The following is a 16,719-nucleotide window of genomic DNA, read 5'->3' on the forward strand; positions in this document are numbered from 1 at the left end:
ATGTACGCCCTGTGCAATACATAGTAGTGGATTAGTTGAAATCTAGCGTTTCTCGTGCTGTTGCGAGCCCTACGGATAAGCTGTGCCCACGTTGTATCAGGTATGTCTTTACCCAGGTCCGCCTCCCACTTGGCTTTCAGGGATGTAAGAGGAGGGATATTCTCTCTAACCATTCGATTGTAAAGGCACGTTACCACCTTGAGCGTGCCCGCCGCCATCATAGTGTACTGGCACGCCGCTGCCGTCTCAGGTTCCTCAAGTCCCGTACCCCAGTGGGCCTGCACTGCCCTGGTTACTGCCTCATGAAGCAAAAATCCCCCTCTCGGGATGTCAAAGCGCTCCATTAACTCCTGGAACGGGAGCAGCGCGCCATTTTCATAGAGGTCCCCAACCACCTGTACTCCCGCTTCTTCCCACCCTTGCAGATGCGACCAGTCGCCGCCATGCGGTAAGGCTGTTAGCATGCCCAGAGGGATCACTGGTGCATATGGGCACCGAATTCCCGCCCTCTTCTGTGCCCGGTTCCAGCATTGACGGTACGTGCGCTGTTCCAGCGACAAATCCCGACTGTCCAGCCGCTGATGGAGGGTAATATACGCCAGGACGTGTCTGGGCGTCCCCCGCAAGCTTTCGTTCTCCGGGCCCCGAAACACTCTCGCTACCTCCTGCGTGAAGATCTGCAGTTGGGCCGCTAGATAATAAAGCTCAAAGTCCGGCACCGCCAGACCCCCCTCATCTTTCGGGCGAGAAAGCGTGGCCAGCGCCACTCTGCACCGTCCCGCTCCCCAAGTGAACGTCGTAATCAGAGATTTAAGCAGCCTAAAGAAGGAGCTAGGTATCCAGATTGGGAGCGTCCGGAAGTAATACAATAATCTCGGCAGGGCAACCATCTTCAGCAAGGAGATCCGGCCTGCCACCGAGAGCGGTAGCGTGGCCCAGAAGGCCATGCAGCCCCTCAGTCCTCGCACGCACCGCCCCAGGTTGCCCTCAAGCAAGTCATCCGCCTTATGGTAAATATGGACCCCCAGGTACTTAATACAGGTAGGTTCCCAGGCCTCCTCCGATCGGTGTTGTGGCTGGGCAGCGCCCTCCAGTAGCGGGAACAAACTCGTCTTGGGCCAGTTAACCCTCAGGCCCGACATCTCTCCGAAGCTCTCTAGTAGTGCTTCCGCTCCCTGCAAGTCCTCAACACCGTCGTGGAGGAATAGTAGTAAATCATCGGCATATAGCGAGATGAAATGTTGCCCGTCTCGTGCCCGCACTCCACGGAAGTGCCGCCCCGTCCGGGCCTCAGCCGCCAGCGGCTCTATAGCCAATGCAAATAGAAGCGGCGAGAGGGAGCAGCCCTGTCGAGTGCCTCGCTCTACCGGGTAGCGGAGGGACACCGTCAATCCCACCCTCACCCTTGCTATCGCCTCCGCATAAAGGACCTTCGTCCAATGAATATAGCCAGCTCCCAGCCCAAATCGCTCCATTACAGCATAGAGGTAGTCCCACTCTAGACTGTCGAAGGCTTTTTCAATGTCGACCGAGAGAACCAGTTCCGTCCCAGCCCCGCCGTCCAACCCGTCCATGAGACGGACAAGCCTTCTGATATTTATTGTGGTGTTGCGCGTCGGTATAAAACCGTCCTGGTCTTCGTGCACGAGTCCCGTCATGTGAGGCAGGAGCCTCGCCGCTAGTATGGAGCTCAGGATCTTATAATCTGCTGTGAGCATAGAGAGTGGTCGATAGGACGCGGGGTCACTACTCTCTCTGCCGGGCTTCAGCAGTGGAACCACTAATGCCTCCCGCATTGACTGCGGTAGTCGGCCCGCTGCCTTGGCCTCTTTATAAACGGTCAGGAGTCGCGGCGCCAGAACATCTAGATATTTGCCATAGAACTCTATGGGGAGCCCGTCTATTCCCGGCGATTTGTTCCGTGCCATGCGCCGCACCGCCGACCTGATCTCCCCCAGTTCAATGTCCGATCCCAGGTCTTTCGCCTGCTCTGCCTCCAGCCGTTGTAGGGGTAAACCAGTCAAGAAGGGTTCTGCCAGCCCCGTCCGGTCTCCCGGGGCACTCTTATACAGGCCCTCGTAATATTTCTGGAAGCCGTCAACTATGCCCAGCCGAGTGTGTTGTACCACGCCCGATGTATCCCTCAGTTGAAGTATGGGAGCGCATCTCCTAGTGGGGTTCGAAAGCCACGCCAGGAGGGTGCCCGCCTTATCGCCGTCCACATGGGAGCGCAGCACATATCGCTTATAGTCAAAGGCTCGGAGCCTCTCTACTTCAATGGCTACCGCCTCCCTAGCCGAGCAAAGCGTCTCCTGGAGTTCTGGGTGTCCGGGCCGCTCCCTTTCCGCCTCCCTCAGCTTGGCATCCGCCTTAGCCAAATCGCCCAGCAACACTTTCCGCACGCCTACATAATCCTTGATACAGATACCCCTCACCACTACCTTAAAGGCGTCCCATTCCGTCGCCCTAGAGGTCGCCGTCCCTTCATTCTCCGTGAAATATAAAGCCACCCCCTCCGCCAGGGCCGCCTCGAATAGGGGGTCTTCCAGGGTCTCAGGCCGTAGTTTCCAGATCGGGACCCTGGGTTTCTCCGCTACCCACGCTAGCCGGATCAGGAGTGGATTATGGTCTGAGATCGTTCTCGACAGGTACTCCGATCCAGTAACGTATGGCAGCACCCCCCGGGAGCAGAGTATCGTGTCCAATCGGACATGCAAATCATGCAGCCCGGAGAAAAATGAGTAATCCCGGTCAGTCGGGTATTGCCCTCTCCAGACATCCGTAAGTTCCCAGCTCTCCTGCCACTCCCTTCTACCTCTAGATAGCCTGTGTACCGGGGAATCGTGTAGTGGGGGGTGGGACCTATCCAATGAGGGGTCTGCAATGGAATTAAAGTCGCCCCCCAGCAGGACCGAGCCCGCCAGGGAGTGAGCCAGCGTCCCTGACAGTGTCGCGAGGAAAGCCAACTGGTCCGTATTCGGGGCATATATACTAGCTAATACAACATCTCTACCTTCTAGCTTCCCCTCCGCCACCACATACCTCCCTTCCTGGTCCACCCATTGGCGCGTGAGCTGGAAAGGTGTACCTGCCCTAATCCATATTAGTACTCCCCTAGCATAGGCCGAGTAGCTGGTGTGAAAAACCTGTCCCCGCCATCTCCTCTGTAGCGCCGCCCCCTCCTGTCGTGTGAGATGCGTCTCCTGCAGCATTGCTATGTGTACTCCCCTCAGCACTAAATAGGCATGCACTTTATGTCTGCGCTGCATAGTATGTAGGCCCCGCACATTCCAGGTAATACAGTTCAGCCTATTCACATTAGCCATTGTCCCAGTGATCCGGTCGAAACACTCCCTCCAGTTCCTGCCCTTCGACGGTGGTGGTGCCCCCCCTGAACAAAACAAATCTTCTCAACAGTCCTACCCATGGTATACCCAGGGTCAATAACTTCAAAAAGAGTAAACAATCCCCAACTGTGGAGCCCCCCCCTACCCCAGAACAGGCCCCAATATCGAGATATCAGTCCCCATCCAAACTCCCACACCTGATTGACCCAGGTCTCAACTACACAGCCGTAGCTGTGGGTGCCTTAAGGGCCTACGGAGCGCGGCCTCGTCCAGAGGGGGGCTGCGCTGCCCAGCTCCTCGCTCCCTCCCCAATTTCCCATGACCTCCCTGCTCTGAGCACCCCGGTGTGCCCCGACCCCCGCTATGTACGTAGGCATGGGTTCCCCTCCCAGCTATCCAAACATTACCCATTGTCCTCTGCCAGCAGTTCAGATATTCAGGATCTCATCCGCCGGTTGCGGTGTCACCAGCGGCCCTCCAGTCCGATGAATCCCAGAAAGGTCCGACTCTGAGCCCGAGGCCGAGACATGAGTGTCCGAGTCCGTGGCCCCCCTAGAGCCGGGGCCCTCCGCTCGTCCCAGCTTCCCCACTTCCAGTAACGCGGCCTGCCGTTCTGCTTCAGTCTGGGAGGCCGTCGGCCCCAGCTTCCCCCGCCCTCGTTTCCTCAGCCTCTTCGATTTCCGCAGCCGTGTTGGCGAGCGTTCCCGCTCCTTCTCCCGCTCCTCTTGTGCCCTGGCACCGTCAGTTCCAGCCTTGTATGTCTCCCACCAGTCCCAGGCTTCCGCCGACGTGCTAAAGAAGATCGCCTTGTCGTCCACCACCACTCGTAACCTGGCTGGGAAAAGCAAGGAGTAGGCAATTCCTTCAGTCCGCAGTTCCTTTTTGATTGTAAGGAAGGAGGCCCGCTGCTTCTGCGTCTCGAAGGTGAAATCTGGGAAAAGTGTGACCCTGCTGTTCGCAATCTGGAAGGGGCCATCCTCCCGAGCTTTTCGCAGGAGCAGATCTCTGTCCTTGTGGTGAAGCAACTTGGCTATGATCGGTCTGGGCGGGAGCCCGGGCTTGGGAGGCCCTGAGGGGACTCTATGAGCATGCTCCAGAGTGAAGAATGGCCAAAGCCCTTCCGGCGCCACCACTGTTTTCAGCCATTCCTCCATGTAGGCAATCATGTCCCTCGTCCCCTCCGTCTCCGGCACGCCTACGATCCGCACATTACTGCGTCGGCTTCTATTTTCTGCGTCCTCCGCTCGCCTTTCCAGGGTGCGTATGCGGTCCAGGGCCTCCGTTAGCTTACCCTCCATCACCTTGTGAGCTGGCGCCAGGTCTTTGATCACCGTTTCAGCATCCTTGACCCTGTCCTTCAGTTTGTCGTGGTCCGCCCGGAGCAAGCCCAGCCCCGACGCCACCTGCGCTATATCGTTGTGGAGCGCGTCTCGAGTGGCCGTTATGGCGTCCAATATCCGATCCTGCAATCGCTGCAGGTCCGTCTGCTCAGTGGGGCCCCCCTCCGCCACATCAGACGTCGCCGCCTCCTCCGCCTTGGCTCTCGGCTTCCCCATTGTAGCCGGCCTCGCCGCTCACGTCCTTCTCGATTGCTTGCTTCCCCCGGGCCTCAGCCACGTGGCCAGCTCCTGTGCGCTATGGGGTCTCGCTGCGCAGATACCGCACATCAGAAGTAGCGCCTGCCGTGATGCTCGTCCCCCGGGATCTGTGGCAGTCTGTCCTCACCCACCTGGGTTAGCGTTTCTGGCTTTTCGCGCCACAGGGAGCCTGGCGCCGCCGAGGTCCCTCCGCTGGCCTATGGGCTTCTCCGCTTTGTCCCCACACACAACGCAAGCCTCCGCGGCGGGGGCGAGCCCGAGATGTGTTGCGCCGTGTTCCGTCCCCCGTGGTCCACCGCTCAGAGCGGCCCCCGCTCACCTGCTGGCATGTCCGGGGCCCAGGGCTGGGTCGCTGTTCGTCTTTTCGCCCTCTCGGCAATGGAGGCTGCCTGCTAGCTCCGCCTGCAGTGGCGCACCCGGGCGGTCTTCCCTTCCAGCTTCCGCGGCCGCCGCGCACCGCAGCCGGGGGCCAAGGAGCGTCTCCCGCTGTGGGGGGTATCGCCGCTGGAGACGTCCGAGCCGGCGACCGCGCCCCTTCCGTGTGCTCCGGCAGTGCGGTCCGCTGTTTAGTCCTCAGTCTTTCAGGGCTCCGCCGCGGCAGCCATCTTGCGCGCCGCTTTCTTTTTCTCCGCTCCGGCGCCCGTTGCGATCGGCGGCCGTTCTCAACGCCGCAGTGCCGCCAGCAGCTCAAACCCTGCCCAGCCAGTCACCATCGAGTCCTCAATCGGCGCCGGGGCACACACGGGCTCTCCGGCCCTTTTTACAGGATTATCGTGGGGAAGAGGCACGGAGCTCCGGGCTCACGCCGCCATTTCCCTCGGCGCTCAAGCCACGCCCCCCGTCAGTGACATCACTGATGACTTCACTTATGACATCTCAAAGGAAAGTGCATCCTAAGCTTTGGCGAGTGTGGAAAGGAGTATATTTTTAACTACGCTGAATGCTGATCATGGGGAACCCACTAATGGCTATATTTGGATGTTACTATTAATATGAGTTGGCAACATTGAGTTTCATTACGAACTGTGGTGCTTACTTAAAGACTACTGAATCCATAATTAAATTCTGAACATTACGTTAAGCCGCACCTGTGGGCAATAAAAGGTACTAGTGAAATGCATCAGAAGTATTTTGCCAGTTACCTGAAACGCGTAAGGCAATGTGATTGACCCGTGTATCTGTTGACTGCGCTGTTGCCTGTATCAACTGAGAGTTTATTGATGAAAAGTGCATCCTAAGCTTTGGCGAGTGTGCAAAGGAATAAATTAACACGGCAGGCCTATCGTGGGATTGCACTACCGCGGACTGCAGCGGGCCGATGTGCTCGCTACTTGGGAGCAAGTTCCGGTCCATCAATTTGGCAAAGTATATTTTTACCTACGCTGAATGCTGATCATGGGGAGCCCACTAATGGCTATATTTGGATGTTACTATTAATATGAGTTGGCAACATTGAGTTTCATTACGAACTCTGGTGTTTACTTAAAGACTACTTAACCTACAATGCAATACTGAACATTACGTGAAGCCGCACCTGTGGGCAGGAAAAAGGTAGAAGCGAAATGCTCAGAAATCTTTTGCCAGTTACTTTGCTGCCAGTCATGCCTGTTACCATAGAGATATGAAAGTCTGAAACGCGTAAGACAATGTGATTGAACCCGTGTATCTGTTGACTGCGCTGTAGCCTGTATCAACAGAGGTTTTATTGATGGAAAGTGCATCCTAAGCTTTGGCGAGTGTGGAAAGGAATAAATTAACGCGTCAGGCCTGCCATGGAGAGTGCACTACCGTGGACTGCAGGGGGCCGATGTGCTCGCTACTTGGAGCAAGTTCCGGTCCATCAATTTGGCAAAGTATATTTTTACCTACCCTGAATGCTCATCATGGGGAGCCCACTAATGGCTATATTTGGATGTTACTATTAATATGAGTTGGCAACATTGAGTTTCATTACGAACTGTGGAGTTTACTTAAAGAGTACTGAACCCATAATGCAGTTCTGAACATTACGTGAAGCCGCACCTGTGGGCAATAAAAGGTACTAGTGAAATGCATCAGAAGTCTTTTGCCAGTTACTTTGCTGCCAATCATGCCATGACCAAGGACGTATGGAAGTCTGAAACGCGTAAGACAATGTGTTTGAACCCGTGTATCTGTTGACTGCGCTGTTGCCTGTATCAACGGAGGTTTTATTGATGGAACGGGCCGATGTACTCTCTACTTGGGAGCAAGTTCCGGTCCATCAATTTGGCAAAGTATATTTTTAACTACGCTGAATGCTGATCATGGGGAGCCCACTAATGGCTATATTTGGATGTTACTGTTAATGAGTTGGCAACATTGAGTTTTATTACGAACTGTGGTGTTTACTTAAAGACTACTGAACCCATAATGCAATTCTGAACATTACGTGAAGCCGCACATGTGGGCAATAGAAGGTACAAGCGAAATGCATCAGAAGTCTTTTGCCAGTTACTTTGCTGCCAATCATGCTTGTGCCCAAGGACGTATGGAAATCTGAAATGCGTAAGGCAATGTGATTGAACCTGTGTATCTGTTGACTGAGCTGTTGCCTGTATCAACGGAGGTTTTATTGATGGAAAGTGCATCCTAAGCTTTGGCGAGTGTGTAAAGGAATACATTTACGCGGCAGGCCTGCCGTGGGGATTGCACTACCGCGGACTGCAGCGGGCTGATGTGCTCTCTTCTTGGGAGGAAGTTCCGGTCCATCAATTTGGCAAAGTATATTTTTAACTACGCTGAATGCTGATCATGGGAAGCCCACTAATGGCTATATTTGGATGTTGCTATTAATATGAGTTGGCAGCATTGAGTTTTATTACTAACTGTGGTGTTTACTTAAAGACTACTGAATCCACAATGCAATACTGAACATTACGTGAAGCCGCACCTGTGGGCAGTAAAACGTTGAAGCGAAATGCGTCAGAACTCTTTTGCCGGTTACTTTTCTGCCAATCATGCCCGTTACCAAGGACGTATAAAAGTCTGAAACGCGTAAGGCAATGTGATTGAACCCGTGTATCTGTTGACTGCGCTGTTGCCTGTATCAACAGAGGTTTTATTGATGGAAAGTGCATCCTAAGCTTTGGCGAGTGTGGAAAGGAATAAATTAACGAGTCAGGCCTGCCATGGAGAGTGCACTACCCTGGGCTGCAGCGGGCCGATGTGCCCTCTACTTGGGAGCAAGTTCCGGTCCATCAGTTTGGCAAAGTATATTTTTAACTACGCTGAATGCTGATCATGGGGAGCCCTCTAATGGTTATATTTGGATGTTGCATGGTCCAGTTCAAACCGGTGCTGGGGCACTCCAGCCCCAGCTCTGGCGCAAAACTGGACAAAGGGAAAGGGGTGTAACCACCCCCTTCCCTGGTCCCACCCATAGGAGGGACCTAGCAGGCAATCCAGCCCCTAGATTTGGTATATAGATAGGAGCTGAGTCCCAAGACTTCAGATTAATCCTGACTGAAACTCTGAAACGAAACTCTGGACTTTCGACGATCTACTTGAAGAAGACGACTGAAGAATCTCCCTTGTGGTCAAGGGGGGACCACCCTGCACAATCAGGCACCATCCAGCTATCAATGGCTTGCTTTGTCGCCACCTCCCGCCGGAGCCCGAGCACAGAGACTGACAAGAACCGGACTTCCAGACAACCAACAGCCCGATCCACAGTCCCAGCAAAGCTGAGACCCGTGGAGGCGACGAGAGACGTGGGACCGACCATCTTGAAAAGTCTGCGACCTGCCGACTGTGCAGCCCCTGAGGCCTCCTCGAAGCTGTGCATTGGGGATTGAGAAGCCCCAGCCCCGAGCAGCATCTGCACCAAAGATCAGCCCTGCACCCTCCACGAGTTCTGCGTGGGGCCCTTTTGTATTATCCTGCTCGACGTGTCTGCCCGGTCACCTGCCCGTTGGCTAGTGGCCATCTTGGCGACGATCCTTTGAATTTACACCGCTGGTCTGGTTGCTCCAGACTGGCCCTTGGTTCCCTCAAAAGAAGCAGCCCCTCAGACCTTGCTGGTCTGAGTAAGAAGCCAACTTCGTTTCCTGCGTGGGTTGCCTTTGCCAAGGCTTGTTGACTCCAAACCTGAAGCCGACACCGCAGACAGCGAGAGCCTTCGTGGGACAGTCCGTGCCTGACTCCTGGTCTAGTGAAATGCATCAGAAGTATGCCAATTACTTTGCTGCCAATCATGCCTGTGACCAAGGACGTATGGAAGTCTGAAACGCGTAAGGCAATGTGATTGAACCTGTGTAGCTGTTGACATCGCTGTTGCCTGTATCAACTGAGGTTTTATTGATGGAAAGTGCCTCCTAAGCTTTGAAGAGTGTGGAAAGGAATAAATTTACGCGACAGGCCTGCCGTGGGGATTGCACTACCGCAGACTGGAGCGGGCTGATGTGCTCTCTACTTGGGAGTAAGTTCCAGTCCATCAATTTGGCAAAATATATTTTTAATTACACGGAATGCTGATCATGGGGAGCCCTCTAATGGCTAAATTTGGATGTTACTATTAATATGAGTTGGTAACATTAAGTTTTATAACGAACTGTGGTGTTTACTTAAAGACTACTGAACCCATAATGCAATTCTGAACATTATGTAAAGCCTTACCTGTGGGCAATAAAAGGTACTAGCGAAATGCATCAGAAGACTTTGCTGCCAATCATGCCCGTGACCAAGGATGTATGGAAGTCTGAAACGCTTAAGGCAATGTGATTGAACCTGTGTATCTGTTGACTGCGCTGTTGTCTGTATCAACCGAGGTTTTATTGATGGAAAGGGCATCCTAAGCTTTGGCGAGTGTGGAAAGGAATACATTTACGCGGCAGGCCTGCCGTGGGGATTGCGCTGCCGTGGTCTGCAGTGGGCCGATGTGCTCTCTACTTGGGAGCAAGTTCTGGTTCATCAATTTGGTAAAGTATATTTTTAACTTCTCTGAATGCTGATCATGGGGAGGCCACTAATGGTTATATTTGGATATTACTATTAATATGATTTGGCAACATTGAGTTTTATTACGAACTGTGGTGTTCACCTAAAGACTACTGAACCCATAATGCAATTCTGAACATTACGTGAAGCCGCACCGGTGGGCAATAAAAGGTACTAGCGAAATGCATCAGAAGTCTTTTGGCAGTTACTTTGCTGCCAATCATGTTTGTGACCAAGGACGTAGGGCAGTCTGAAACGCGTAATGCAATGTGATTGAACCCGTGTATCTGTTGACTGCGCTGTTGCCTGTTTCAACTGAGGTTTTATTGATGGAAAGTGCATCCTAAGCTTTGGCGAGTGTGGAAAGGAATAAATTAACGCGGCAGGCCTGCTGTGGGGATAGCACTACCGCGGACTGCAACGGGCTGATGTGCGGTCTAATTGGGAGCAAGTTCTGGTCCATCAATTTGGCAAAGTATATTTTTAACTACTCTGAATGCTGATCATGAGGAGCCCACTAATGGCTATATTTGGATGTTACTATTAATATGAGTTGGCAACATTGAGTTTTATTACGAACTCTGGTGTTTACTTAAAGACTTCTGAACCCATAATGCCTTTCTGAACATTACGTGAAGCTACACCACTGGGCAATAAAAGGTAACAGTGAAATGCACCAGAAGTCTTTTGCCAGATACTTTACTGCCAATCATACCTGTGACCAAGGACTTATGGAAGCCTGAAGCGCGTAAGGCAATGTGATTGAAGCTGTGTATCTGTTGACTGTGCTGTTGCCTGTATCAACGGAGGTTTTATTGATTGAAAGTGCATCCTAAGCTTTTGCGAGGGTGGAAAGGAATATACTAATATACTAATCTTTCCTGCTTGCAGCCTTTAAACGCGAGAGAGAGCCCCTGGTCAGACGCTGACTCTGCTACCTTTTCCGACGCTCCACCGCTGCCTGCTTTCTCCCCCCGCCGCAGCCTTCCTCCATCAGCGCTGCCGCAGTGTGGGGGAGAGAGACTACACCTTCCAGCGGCCTCCGCGACCGGAAGTCGCGTTGAGGCGGAGCGCGCCAGGAGGCGCATAAAAACGGCAATCACCTGCAGAGGAGTGGGTGCTTTACTAATCTTTCCTGCCTGCAGCCTTTAAACGCGAGAGAGAGCCCCTGGTCAGACGCTGACTCTGCTACCTTTTCCGACGCTCCACCGCTGCCTGCTTTCTCCCCCCGCCGCAGCCTTCCTCCATCAGCGCTGCCGCAGTGTGGGGGAGAGAGACTACACCTCCCAGCGGCCTCCGCGACCGGAAGTCGCGTTGAGGCGGAGCGCGCCAGGAGGCGCATAAAAACGGCAATCACCTGCAGAGGAGTGGGTGCTTTACTAATCTTTCCTGCCTGCAGCCTTTAAACGCGAGAGAGAGCCCCTGGTCAGACGCTGACTCTGCTACCTTTTCCGACGCTCCACCGCTGCCTGCTTTCTCCCCCCGCCGCAGCCTTCCTCCATCAGCGCTGCCGCAGTGTGGGGGAGAGAGACTACACCTCCCAGCGGCCTCCGCGACCGGAAGTCGCGTTGAGGCGGAGCGCGCCAGGAGGCGCATAAAAACGGCAATCACCTGCAGAGGAGTGGGTGCTTTACTAATCTTTCCTGCCTGCAGCCTTTAAACGCGAGAGAGAGCCCCTGGTCAGACGCTGACTCTGCTACCTTTTCCGACGCTCCACCGCTGCCTGCTTTCTCCCCCCGCCGCAGCCTTCCTCCATCAGCGCTGCCGCAGTGTGGGGGAGAGAGACTACACCTCCCAGCGGCCTCCGACTCTGCTACCTTTTCCGACGCTCCACCGCTGCCTGCTTTCTCCCCCCGCCGCAGCCTTCCTCCATCAGCGCTGCCGCAGTGTGGGGGAGAGAGACTACACCTCCCAGCGGCCTCCGCGACCGGAAGTCGCGTTGAGGCGGAGCGCGCCAGGAGGCGCATAAAAACGGCAATCATCTCCCGCGTCGCGGGAGCGCGCGGGGCCGCGCCGGGCTAAGCCCGGGCAAAGGGCGGGCCCTCTGTGGCCCTCAGGGGACCAAAGGAGACGGGACGGGCCATCCCCCTAACATCCGCATTGGAAACATCTCGACTAAAAGGCTCCAAACAAGTTGACACTGGGAGGCTACACATCCACTTATAGAGGATGACGAAAGTGCCAAAAACACCAATGGCCACCAGATCAACTACGAGATTGAAACCTGTGAGTACCCCTTTGCCAACTATAACTGCTATTGACAAAATGCTGCAAAAAACTATTAGTGTAGTGGCGGACGCTATCCAGGACACAGAGAGACGTCTCTCTTTGACCCCAGATATGCGTTTTCCTAATCTATCTCTACACACTACTAATAATTCATGCATTATGGATGATAGCTCTAACTCACAAGAATCACTACTGTTGCAATCGTTTTCAGACCTACCAAACTCGCACAGGAAGGATACATCATCAAAACCCCTGTTTACGTGTCCACCAACGATCGCAAATGAGAGCAGCCCCCCAAACCTAAGTATTACTGGAAATAACACAAACCATTTGCATACATCTTCTCCAGACCCCGAGGTCCAGTTATTAGAGAGCCAGTCAACAGCAAGTCAATTTGCCCCGATGCCTGCATTGGATCAATCACCACGCAAGAAGAAGTGCGCAAAGAAAAAGCGTAAGATCAAACATCCCATGAAAAATATTCATCCTTCCGTAGGCAAACCTAAGAGATCAATTAAAGACTTATGGCAGAAACTCACTCGGGAGAAACCCACTGTCATTATCTCAGCAGGGTCCCCCCCTATTCTCCCTCTCGACCCAGTCTTTACTCTCAATCGTAATAACAAACCAGAGTCCATTCAGGTTAACGAGCAGACTGGTCACATAATCGAAGCGCCCATACAGACTATGCCATCTCTATCTGATATTGAAACCTTGATTAAATCTCTTTTACACCCCATCAACAATCGGATAGCTAAAATAGAGAAGGCCCTAGGGAAATTTGAAAGAGCGCAGAATGAAGTCTCATCTAAAATTCTCAAGATGCTCAAAGCACCCATCACGACCTCTACTTTTGTGCCAGTGAGCACAAATCTCAAAATCAGCAACCCAAAACCCAAAAATCCCACTGAAAGCAACTTAGTGGCCAGCCCACCTGAACAGGCAACAACACAGAAACAGGGCCCGCCAACCGTAATTACTTTGCCCATAGCTCAACAAGTAACCCAAACGTCAGCCCAGATACCGCCTACAAATAGTGTGCAGTATACTCTCGTCCCCGCGGATACCGAAGACAGTGAATGGGCTGCGGAGAGTTCTCCTACAGCTACAACTACACCCAATAATGAAACATCTAAACACCGTAGCATTCCACCCAGAAATAATCCCAATATTGTATCAGGGCCAAATCAACCCACACCTAGACTGACAAAAATGCCTATACACATAAATCTTCCCCCCGAATCTAACGCCCACACAATAGTTATGATTGGGGTACCCAAGATAGCTGAAAATACGAGGGAAACTAACATTGAACTTAAGAACAAGGTTATGCAGTGGTTAACCACTCATAGACCACTGCCTTCCCATATAATAGGGACAATTTCCCAAGTTAGGAGAGTAGATTGGGTGGGTACTAGATATAAATCAACTGAGGGAGACTGTATTGTCATCAACTTCAAAGAGAGGGGAGCTGCTAAATTTATTGCCAACTGGAGGAGCTCCTCTACCGACAGCCTGATTCGTACAATGGGTTTAAGTTATTTCTATCCACGTAACCCCGATGGCCTTAGATACAACACCAAACGTCCACATGGATATGATGGGCTCCCGGTGGCTGATACCTACCCTCAAACACGGCCCCCTGCCCTAGCCCACAGTCAGGGGAGACCCACGAATATAGATGCACATCGATATGCTCAATCTTGGGAAAATAGAACATATAACTATCCAACATATCCTTTGTACGAGAATCTAGAACCTGTCTACTACCCATACACAAGATCACACCCACCTCACAATATATATCAGATCCCAACCTCAAATAGATATGAAGCTCTTTATAATTATGACAGCGACTACCTTGATGAGGTAGATTGACTGGTACCTGTCTCATCTCCCAGTCCTTTAAGTTACCAGATAAAACCTGCTGTGCCTTCGAATTCAATAAAATCCGCTGTCAACGAAAACACCCACACTACCTCCAGTGCACATATAAATACTCTCAATACAGAGATGATAACACTTAGCCCTGAAAGTTTATCTCCTCAAGGTGCACCTGCTCCTCTCTCTGTTGATACAGGCCTTCCTAGTATCAATAACAACACACACCTAAATCACCTACATAGCGATAGCAGCTCCCTGACAGATATGAAAAGGCATGTTGATCTGCACCTGCCCTTATCACCTCACACGATAGCTGAGACGGGAAATCCACATAACAACCTTAGTACCATCAAAATCCTATCATGGAACATTGCAGGTTTGGCCTCAAAAATCAAAGATCACTCCTGGATAGCCTTTGTTAAAAATTTTACCATATTGTGCTTCCAGGAAACTTGGCTTACCAACAATAATGTTCACATTGAAGGTTTTCAAAGCTTCTTCGTTCCCGGCCTTTCCTCATCCAGTGGAAGGGCAAAGGGGGGGCTGGCAATATTCATTAGTCTCTCGCTAGCGATACAGATAAAACACAGATGTCAAGACAATATCAACATACAGGTCCTGGAGCTTAGAAAAGGCAAAAATGCACTAACTTTGGTTAACTTTTATCATGCCATATCGCCTCTAGGTGATTGCAACATCGTCAAACTCCACGAGCACCTTCACGACAACCTGGCAGTTATACCACGGAACAAAATAATTGTAGGTGATTTTAATGTGCATATCTGTGGTCACCCGACAATGTCATCCCTGGGTTCCATGGGGTGTGGAAACAGATCAGGCGTTCATTTTGTGCACTCCCCGCGTGGCTCAAATATGAATAACCTAATAGACGGCCTAGACCTGAGAAATGCGATGACCCTGAAAGAGGATTCCTTTATCTATAAAACTCCAACCTATAAAGGTTCAGAACAAGGTTCCTTTATTGATCACATGTTGCTTTCCGTTGATTTGGCAAATACAGCTTCAAATTTTAATATCCATGAAAATATCCATAGCGACCATAATCCGATCTCAGTGGAAATCAAAAGTGGACTGTTCGAACTCAGCAAAAATCGCAAAGACCCAGGCGTCCTAAAATTAATTAATGGCAACCGACGACTAAAGTGGTCCTCAATAAACAGTGAAGCCTTACTTGAATCAGTTAAAACGAGTTGTGTTCAAGAACTCACCATCTGCTCCTCAAACACCACTCCCCCGGATCTTATACTATCTGCCTTCGCCGAATTGACCAAAAGAGTGGACAAACTGCTCTCTGTACCAATGAAGGGTCAAGCTAACCAACAGCCACGATGGTTCGATCATACCTGCTCAAGAGCCGGTCGGCAACTAAAAATGGCTCTGAAGAACAAACCATGGGATCCCACCTTAATCAAAATATTACGCTCTGATTATAGATCTGCTCTGGCATTACGCAAAAAAGCTATTAAGGTGAGCATCTGGGAATCCTTACTCGATCCATCTATCCTGGGCAACAGTTCTAAGTTTTGGAGGTTAATAAACAAACCAATGTTTGACGATCCGAATGCTGTTACAATTGGAACCTCCATACCCGAAAGTGACTGGGTCTCTCACTTCAGTGCAATTTTTAAAAGCGATGACACACAGCAAACGCAAGCCCCAACACTCCCTGTAGAAGCTCCGCTGTTATTCACAGACAAAGAAGTGGAAAGAGGGATTCGCTCTCTGACCAGCAACAAGGCCCCAGGTCCGGATGGCCTTCCCCCAGACCTATTTAAATCCAATGTTGACTTCTGGGCACCAATCCTCACGGCAGTGGTTAACGCTGGAGCCGCTACCAAGGCCCCTAAGTCCTGGGGAGCTTCAACCATTGTACCCGTGTACAAAAAAGGAGATAGAAGTAACGCAGCTTGCTACAGGCCAATTTCACTGATTAACTCTGTTGCCAAGGTTGTTGGTGGGATCATCCTAAACAGGTTATCTACCTGGGCCAAAAACAACAAGGTTATGTCGCCAGTACAATATGGTTTCAGACCAGGACATTCCACAATAACACAATGCCTGAACCTGTACCTAATTAGTGGCAAATACACACTAGCCAGAAATGGTATACTTAATATGGCCTTTATGGACCTTTCATCGGCATTCGACTGTGTCGACAGAAATAAACTTTGGGATGTCTTGCTGAATATGGGGGTTGAAAAAAACTTAATCAATTTCCTGGCCGATCTTCACAGCGACACACAAGCGAACGTGCGATACACTAAAGACCTAAAAGTGACCAAAGACTTTAAAATAAATCGGGGGGTCAGACAGGGCTGTATTTTAGCGCCTTTTCTTTTTAACTTATACATTAATGATTTAGAGGAGCATCTTTTAGGAACAAACACGGATTACCCATACATAGGTAAAAGGGGCGTCCCCGTCCTTCTCTATGCTGACGACGCCGTCCTCATCTCAAGAACTGCACTTGGCCTCCAAATTTTACTGGATTCCTTTTTTCATTTTATGAACTCTCGAGGCCTGTGTATTAACAACGCCAAATCATTCATCATGAAGGTAGGACACGGATCCAAGAAGATTTACCCTTTATCTGTTAATGGGGAAAAAATACCCTACACAACATCTTTTTCCTACCTTGGCGTATTGTTCGACAGTAAACTTACATGGGGACCAGCATTAAAGAA

General features: G+C 51.4%; 1 protein-coding gene and 1 long non-coding RNA gene across 2 annotated transcripts in view; one reads left to right on the top strand and one right to left on the bottom strand.

Annotated features, from left to right (window-relative positions):
- Positions 1–16,719, top strand: part of NLRC3 (NLR family CARD domain containing 3) — a 1,491,832-nt gene that overhangs the window by 694,798 nt on the left and 780,315 nt on the right. The gene's annotated exons all lie outside the window — the stretch shown is intronic.
- The window catches only part of LOC147688513 (uncharacterized), a 221,993-nt gene that overhangs the window by 122,173 nt on the left and 83,101 nt on the right, over positions 1–16,719 (bottom strand). The window lies entirely within an intron of this gene.

Source organism: Lissotriton vulgaris, chromosome 10 (assembly GCF_964263255.1).
Source record: "Lissotriton vulgaris chromosome 10, aLisVul1.2, whole genome shotgun sequence".
Lineage (NCBI taxonomy): Eukaryota > Metazoa > Chordata > Amphibia > Caudata > Salamandridae > Lissotriton > Lissotriton vulgaris.